General features: G+C 33.7%; 2 long non-coding RNA genes across 2 annotated transcripts; both read right to left on the bottom strand.

The window, feature by feature from the left end:
• Positions 1-960: 960 nt before the first annotated feature.
• LOC127847580 (uncharacterized) lies at positions 961-2,939 on the bottom strand. The gene is made up of 4 exons (XR_008034045.1): positions 2,822-2,939; positions 2,320-2,443; positions 1,528-1,616; positions 961-1,136 (listed from the first exon to the last, which is right to left on the bottom strand). It is a non-coding gene; the product is annotated as an uncharacterized LOC127847580 (long non-coding RNA).
• Positions 2,940-5,195: 2,256 nt separating this feature from the next.
• On the bottom strand, positions 5,196-6,898 carry LOC127847581 (uncharacterized). Its single transcript, XR_008034046.1, has 3 exons — positions 6,775-6,898; positions 6,161-6,332; positions 5,196-5,423 (listed from the first exon to the last, which is right to left on the bottom strand). It is a non-coding gene; the product is annotated as an uncharacterized LOC127847581 (long non-coding RNA).
• Between the last annotated feature and the right edge of the window lie 2,680 nt (positions 6,899-9,578).

Genomic DNA, 9,578 nt, shown 5'->3' with positions numbered 1-9,578 from the left:
GAGGCTAAGCAATACACTGCAGTGTAGAGTTATCTAGTAGATGAGAATTGCTCTTAATAATATCCAGTTATCACTCGACATTTTGTGTGTGTAATGATAATCGTATTTAATCGTATTTCAATGTGAATGCTTTTCACTTCCACGAACGTCTTGAATTTAAAAAAATCAGAACAGGTGGTTTTGCTTTTCATTTTTGAATCAAAACTCTATTGTGAAATCTGAAATTAAGACAAAAAGACTGTTTGAATAAAAGTATTGGTTATTCAACGTATTATACGTCAACGGCATTAATAAATTATTGTTTATTAGTCGTTGACCGCAAATCATAAAAGTTTCAATAAGTTATCAAAAGGATTTTGTTGTTACCTAGACTGAGCCGCTGTTCAATATCACGGTTGCATCGAGGACAGTCATGAAACTTTGATGCGCACGGTCGACATAGCACAACATGTCCACAGGGGATCAGCCTTATTTCAGATAGAAGATTCATGCACTTGACACATGGCACCGGCATTCGGGAAAAAAGTGTGTCATACCAATTGATTCCCTGTTTGCCTTTTGAATGGCTAATAACATTAATTCGAAACGTAATAATAAAATAAAGGAGACAAAATTCTAGAGCTGGAAATAAGACATACACTCACAATTCACGTTGCGAAATCACTTGCGGTTTTATTAGCAACTTGTCCTTACATGTGAATAAATATAATTTAGTAATGGTTTAATTTGTAATGTTGACTGAAACTATTTAAAATTCGACGTTTGACTATATTACACGTTGACCAGAAACAAATAACAATGTAAAAAAGATTGTGAATATACCAGAATCCTTGAAACAAATACTGGATGTATTAATATGGAGCATTGTTTCCGTAATATGAACACAGTTACAATTGTGCAAAGCAAACACTTATAGATTGGTATGGACCTTGTGAATTTAAGTATAAAACTTACTAGAGCTTGACCGTTCGAATAATAGCTGCCTTTATGTTGACATCTATGCATTCATCAAGCGGACTGTTGCCCGACCCGTCCTTGATCAGAACTTGAGCACCATGTTTGACAAGGAAACAGGCTAAGTCTGTTCGTTCTTGTATCCTTTCGGGCGTTTTATTTAGTCGGAGAATTTCTTCAGTCTAAAATAGAACTTTCATATAAACACACAAATCAATAGTCTACTGGTTTGTTGTGATTGACGCATGGAAAAGAATGATCTTGACGAGTTTGAATAAGTAGAGCACAGTATGGAATGAAAACAAGTACAAGATAATTATATGCAAGAGCTATAAAACGACACAAAATAAAGTAAATTAAAAGAAAACGTTTTGATGCATTTTCAATTTTGTTACTAACGTGACGTCATTTTGTTAATTGTTATACGATTGGTCAGTTTTAAAACACAAGTAACCAACAATAATGCTCAAGATGTAAACCTAAGAGTTAAGGAGAAGAACAAGCGAAAAGGTTGCAAAATAGTGTAAAGGATGTAATACAACTATACTAACTGCATTGATTCAAACACATTACCTCTGATTTAATTCCTGCATCTGAGCGTGGACAAACGCACAAATGAAGAGGCGTTACTTCAGTTCTGTCCGTCCTGTTAATACGAGCGCCTGAAAAAATAATACCCAATAAAGTTCAAATATCATTTTACAGCCGATTTAAAATTATAAAAAAAAGATTTATGTTATATTTGTATCAAATAAAATATATGCACTTTGAGCGTTAATCATTCTTTGAATAATCATCAACACAAACACAACAAACAAACTTTGCATCCGATTTCAAATACTTCATCTATGCATTTAATACATTTTTTGTATTGCAAACGGTATTTTGCTGTTACCGTTAAACTACCATCAGGCTTGCATGTACATTTACCGTAAATGCTTTTGTCCGGATTTAAATGAACTGGTTATATATTAGGGGAATTCAAATTGTGTACTATCTATTTTATAAAGAAACCACTGGTGTTGAGTGTTATTCTCCAGTCTTGTTGCCAAATTAAAACAACGTATATTTGAAACATAAGTTATTAGGCTACATAATGAGATATTCTACATTACAACCTATTATGTGTTTTATGTTTCCTCATAGTCACGTGGTGTACCATGCAATCGATATCTTATTTAAACATGTGTGAACAAACACATTATGTTTTCACTTCAGTTTGATTAGTTCATGTTCAACGAAATCAATACGAACCAATTCGTTTCAGGAAATTAAAGCAGTATATAGGACATAAATTAATGTGGGCATGTAAGGTTCATTAAACTGTGTCTCAATAGCATAATGTTTTATAAAATGTTTACCTACCTGCCTCTACTAACAGCTTCGATATTTTAAAATTCCCGGAATAACAAGCAAAGTGAAGGGCAGATGATGGGTATTGGCCCGAGTCTTTACAATTATCGTTCAAATCATTAACATCAACACCCGCCTGCAAAAGAAAGGTAGTAAGAATTTCAATAAGGGAGGATACCCTCGCTCGGGGTATGTCCTGTTAAAACAACATGTTTTCTAATGATGAGTTTGGGCCCGTTAAGACAGTACATATAGCGCTTGGCTGGGAGGTCGAATCCCATTAATAAAATATACCAGTGTAGAAATCGATAGTGGCAGAATTTCTACGAACACCTATCAACTCAAGATTAAATAAGAGCAGTTTAAAGTAAATGAAATTCAAAAATTAAAACAGAAATGGTTAAGTTCTGTCAGACTTATCCGTGAAGACGGTTAATTAACGTATATGACTTTAAGAGTGTTGCACACGGCCAACAAACCATTTCAACTAACAAATAAGGTATGGATAAGGTACCTTAATAAGTAAACGCACAACGTCAGTATGACCATTGTATACCGCTGCCTGTATAGCCCCATTAATAATGGACGCATTTTTATTAATAGGGACTCGATCAAAAATGTGCTCTATTGTTCTGAAATTTACAAATTTATGAAAAACTGTTGCATTTTGAAGTTTAACAAATAACATTACGAAAAACAAATTCATATATGATCAACAAAAAATAAAAGTACAAAAACGATACATTACTGAAATGTATTAAAAAGGCGTCACTTACGTCACTGCATTTTTTACTGCAGCTAGTATCATGGGCGTTTGTTTATGTTTGTTTTTGAGTAGTAAGTTTACCCTCCTATACTTTACCAAATCGGATGACGACACAATATTTTGCCCCAATATACAAACATGCAGTGGTGTATCTCCGTCGATGTCCTGAAATAAACATGCAGTATTTAGTGTATGTCTACAGAGAACATCGACCTAAACAAATAAATTTTAATTAATGCTTTACTTAAATAATCAATAGTGTTAAACGTCAATTGTAAAAATATGAATAAATGCTTAGAGCCGATTTGCGACAGCAATTCAAGTACGCGTACCTTTCCCAATATTTAATCCACCTAACCGTGAATGTAACTCTAATGAACTTTTTTCAGCAACCGTCACCAAAGCTTTTGCCAACATCCAGTCGCCGAAGCCGACATAATATTGAATTGTAAACATATGTATGTTGTAAATTTAACCACTATCGTGTTCTTCGAATTATTGAGTATATTGGATCAAATATGTAAACGATAAGACAGTTCGATTAAACCTACACAAGCGTCTCTCCTCATACTTAAAGTGTCTATGCATTAAATTAGGAGCCATCGATGATTGTTGACAAAGCATCCAAACAAAGTAGGCGGTTGACACCCTTATGCAAAGGTTTGGTTCATATACTTTGCAAGTATTCTCAGCATCATCTATCGAGGTATTTGTTTTTTTTTTTTAAATTCGTTCATTGCAAATGGGAGTAAGTTATCTCCCACGAATGAATCAAGAATAAATAGCTCTTAAATAAATCAACATTTACGGAAATGTTATGATACTTGTACAATGCCCATTGTATGAAAATCCTTTATCATTATATACATGATATACACGTGTAAACACTCATTTGAATCCCTTTTACGCTTATCGAGTTATAATCCGCTCAAGAAACGGGACTAATTAACAAACGGGCGGACGATATCGTGACTATATGACTCCGAATTTAGAACGAGTGAAATACTCGTATGTTTCGAGTTAAATGTTGAAGGTTAAAAGTATGGACTATTACATCCATAGTCGCAAACCTGTACATTTGGATCCGCATTGCGTTTTATCAATTCCTTTATAATAGCTGAGTCTGATCTGTAGGCAGCAAAATGCATAGGAGATCGATCCATGTACTTTTGGTCGACGTCGGCTCCATTCTGAAGTAGCCAATATGCGATCTGACCGTGACCTCTGAAAGAAGACAATTGTGGATGATATGTTGTATGTAAAATTATTGTCATAAAAAACATAAAACATTTCATAATATACATAAACGTGTGTGCATTTTTGGTTTCACATACAAAAGACTATAAAGAAATCTCGTATTCCAATTAAAAGAAATCTAGCCCCTTGGTTCAGAACTGTTCACACCCTCGGGTGAAATTGTGCCATTGTTTCTAATCTCAGCATGTAACGATCTGCATCTTTAATTAGGTATTCGTCATTTTTGTGAAAAGCTTTAGTTGCACTTATTAATGCAATCCTGTTGTATATATTCGCATACTATAATGCAAATAGAAATATGTTAAACTATTGTTTTACAGTACTGTGCTGAAATTCAAACTGTATCTTTTAGTCCTTTTCAATTTAAAAGTACACAGCCTCTTGACATAAGTAAATATGTATGTAGTCCATTGTTTATATTTACTTTACGAGCGCTAGAATTAGAGCTGTTGTTCCGGTGTCACTCTTAATGTTGATATCAGCGCCGACATGCAAAAGGCCTTCAACAACGTCTGTGTGCCCTAATTGACTGGCTATCATCAAAGGTGTAAAACCATCGCATTTGGCATCGATCTTCATACGATTAAATAAGACTTTTAATTTGAATATTTATCATAAGTAAATACCGTACTTTATTTTTATTTTAACATCTCGATATAATGTCCGTTATAAATTATAACTAATATATACCAAGTTTGTTTCAACACATTACATAAAGTAATTGTATGTGAAATGTACGCCTAGTAATTTGGACATTTATGAAGGGTACAACTGACTTAATATTTGCAACTAATTCCATTCGAAATGCATAAAATATTTAAACAAATACAGGCTTCAACTACCAAATAATACTGACATTTTCTGTCAGTTTTCCACAATATAAAAGCTAACGGATATACCAAATGTCGAAATGCGATTGCATAAATAAAAGCAAGTTCTGGCTTGTTTTCGGCGGCTGCGCGATATAGCAAACATGGCGGCACATCTGATATTGATGGATATAGTGTCTGGAGGTGGTCCAACACGTGACGAAGAGCATGTGCGCTTCTTTCTATAAATGCACTTCGGTCAGCAGCGGGGTGGTCAGTCGTATCTGCAACAATGTGTGGATATTTTTTTAACAGTACTACAATATTAAATACATAGATAACCTCGATTACACACACTAAGTTCGTCACATAATGTCAAGTCACTATCAAACATATTGTCAATGACTAATTAATCAATGTAAGCTTCATTTATATTAGCAGAAAACTGTTCAAAATCTAAATTCTACCACGACATTTGGCGGTTTACCTACATATTAAGAAGAAACAACCGTGGATTATTCTACAATACATTATTTGTGGCATTTTAAGTTTCGAAAATGATTAAAAATATATTTTGTTAACGTGCTATAACCATATTGTGATAATAAAATCATGTCTCGATTGAATAGCGGTTTTTTAGCTGATAACACACTTTAAACATTTCAATCTAAAAACAGGACATGATTGGTTTATTTCGCTGTTGCGAATCGTTTGTTGTCTACATATATTAGATGAATTATCAATACGTATTACGACGTGTTCAAGATCTTTTACGAATTAAAAAAATGACAAGTATGAGCTTCGTATTGCGGTAACAATAAACGATCTATACTTGTCGGTACCTTCTATCAACTGCGTGATCTAATTCCAATGATTCAGAACTTTGCAGCTCAGTTGTTGCCTCATATGTATAGTCATTCGTCAATCATTTCGATAGTGGTTAACACAAAACATTAGGAAATTGAATGTAGATTTAAACTAAGTTTGAATGTATAAATACGAATAATTGACATGATATAACCTCTGCGAATGCTTGTGGATGGTGCGTTTTTAGTCATGGCATCTGTTCGTTGCTGCTGCACCTTGACATTTTCGCAGCAGGTAGTTGGGAACATATATGATTTGCTTCCAAAATCTACATCGATGTAACCGTCTGTATAAATATGCGTAATTTTACCAACCAAACCGATTAGCTGTAACAGAAACACGCGCATGTAATTAATAATACGAGTTCAATATCATCAATCTTAAATGTTACTTAGAAAATATCCATGGGTAAAAATCTGCGTGACTGTACATACCTTACTACTACCTTTGATATATTATGTATCAGATTATTATGTTCTTGTCCGTATTATGCAGTAAATGTATCACATGGACCTTTTTCATGCATGCACAGCATTCATTCAGGGTTTTCGTCCACGTTAAGTCACAAATAATCACACATTATGTTACATGATTAACTTAGTTCGATATGTAAGTTATTTGGTACATGAAGACTATATGATTGGCTTTGCTTTGAGAGTTTTGTAACATCGTATGTGTCTATTGTAAAGAATATGATGCTGACCCAAGCACACATGTGAAGCAAGTTAAAGAAATTATTGTAAAGTGAATGGGAAGAATGTTTCTCACGTTTGTCATATCATCGGTCCAGTGTTCTTTTAAAGCAAGTTTCAATTTGTCAACGTCTTCCAATATCCGTACGCTGTCCCCAATTATCAGGGAGGAATTCTAAAAAGAGCAAGCTCTGTGTAAAGTGTGTTTCAACGTACACCTCATTCTAATCACATGAAAGGTTAAACCATAACATTTTAGTTCATTTTACTTTCATTACATGTTTATTGTGGTGTTGAATGGTATGCCTGCATAGCATACGTTTGTCACGTTCGCATGTAAGAATAGAAGTAACAGAAATTCATTGTTCTTGCAAATAACACAAGGACAAACAATAAGGCAATGAAATATATAAACGTCTTAATTCTATTCTACCGGTTCTCGCTTTACAGCGCATTCGTCTCCATTAGCGGCGAAGTTGGCATCAACAGCGTGCAGCTGATGTTCTGCAATTACAATACATGTTCCGAGTTTCGTTTCCATTGTCCTTATCATAACATATCTAACGTTCAAACGGCCACCGTGTTTACCCAATCGAAATTGGCACGAGCAACACTTGACAAAATAATGTTTTATACATTTTGAACGCACAAATATCAATTAGGGTCCAATGTTTTCGGAAAAATATTAATGTGTTGTTGATATTTATGTTGTGACACTATTTAAGTTATCTCACTAACAATCAAAATGATCACATAAAAATGAAGAACAATTCTGGGGATTCGTGGTTTTTGGCCTCTTGATTGATAGTGTTACGAATACGTATTATGTCGGTTAGCGTCCAACGGATGAAATATCTTCAATTACTAGCTTTCTAGGAACGTTATTTATTTAAAAACTTTATTTTAAATATATACATTTCAATGTGATATATGAATGTTAAATACTGAAAAAGCATTGCAATATGGTATATATTTCTCAAGTGTTTTTGCAACTCACGCGTCTTATTGGATGACAAACTTCGGGGTTCCTAGCGGTCTTATTATGGTATATCATCACGTAATGCACATGAAGCGTTTAGTGACACAGGTAACACATATTGTGTTCATCAATTATTTCAATTATAGGACTTTGTTGATTACATTTCGTGTTTAATGCTGATGACTGTAATGATCAGCATATAAACAACATATAACAAAACAGATATATATATATAGAAGTTTTTCAAATTGGCTTACGATAGAGCTTTGATTGGGTTAATTAACCATTATTGTCTATTGTGTATGCTTAACTTCAATATATACTGACCAAATTAAGCAGAGAGTATTCAATTAAAGTGTTGATAAAATTGATAAAAACAAGTTCACGTTTTAACGGATATTCATTGCATTTTCGTATGAAAACATATAAGATGGCAATAAAGGCCCTTAAGCTCTATCATGAGTTCAAGGTACACCGAAAGACCTGACCTGGTGAGCTAGTTTTCGATCCTGCTTGACCCAAATTCAAACATGGCGTCAATATGGTCAAAATAAACATTTTGTCGATGGTTTATCAACATCGAGTCATATATGTGACAATAGGTGTTGCAATAAGGTTTTCTAAGATTTGACATGGTTACCAGTTTTGGGCCGCACGAGACCCAGATTCAAACCTTACTTAGATTTTGTAAAGATAAATATTCTGACCAAGTGTCATCAAGATTAGTCATATATGGTCCTCTTAGATAAGTAGTTTTTTTAACGTTTGACCTGGTGATCGTGTTTTAAGACACCCGTAACATAAATTCAAACTTGGTCTGGATATTGTAAAAAAAATTGTGACCAAGCCTGATTAAGATTCGAGGACAAAAAGTTGCTACTAGAGGAATAACGAGCTCAACGTTGACGCAGATGTGCCTCTGTTAGCTAAAATTAAGAAATTTATTGAACTGAACACCTTTTTTTCAAACAATTTATTACGTTTAAAGTGTACTGTATAAAGAGAAAGGTACCTGCGAAGGGCTTTTTATGATTGACATCTAAGTACGCTATAATAATGCGTTTGTTTTCGTTATTGGACAATTGTCCTAGCTTTGTTATGATGATATGAATCTAAATGGATTGTTCATTTGCGAAGAATAAGTTTAAGTATATTAATTAAAAAATACAGTGACCTCATACTGACCTGTAGCTGTTTCCACGCGACCTTCACCGACGTCATCGCTGTCTTTGTTCCACACAGGAGTTACTTTTCTTAATATATCCATGGTCTTGTGCCTAGCACTCAATCAGACATTAAGAGAACATTGATTTACAGTTGGTGTGTTCTAATTACTTTATTTTGTTTAAATCTTCAATATATTAAAAGACATATTTTATTCAAGTTTCAACCACACAAGTCGCATTATCGACATCATTCTCACTGTGTTTGCGTGTGAGTGTCTTTTTCTTATTCACAAATCCTCGCTTCATCAATAAGGATTAATCCTTTATTATAAAACCCATATCGTTAGGTACATCTTACATGTCTCAATCGATCTGCAATTGACATTGTTCGCAATTCTATACAATATTAATAGTTCGATTATAATCGATTAACGCGTCATTTGTCAAGTTTAAAAAGAGAAGATAGACCAATATATGTAGGAAATAGATGCAAAGTTTGTTTCAACCTTTTTAATTTTCCGCTTTAGTTCATGATTATTTCATTATTTACACAATTCTAACGATAAACAATTACTGTATGCAACATTTTGAGAGACAATATTTTAAAGACACCCATATAACAACAATTGGAGGTAGGTCACTGAATATTTCTTTATCAAGTTTTAAGTTAAAACTATCTTTGTATTTTTTTTCAATTGAGCTGTAATGTGCTTATTAATGTATAGATATATTATT

This window comes from Dreissena polymorpha, chromosome 10 (genome assembly GCF_020536995.1).
Source record: "Dreissena polymorpha isolate Duluth1 chromosome 10, UMN_Dpol_1.0, whole genome shotgun sequence".
Lineage (NCBI taxonomy): Eukaryota > Metazoa > Mollusca > Bivalvia > Myida > Dreissenidae > Dreissena > Dreissena polymorpha.
This window is presented reverse-complemented; position numbering and strand designations above follow the sequence as displayed.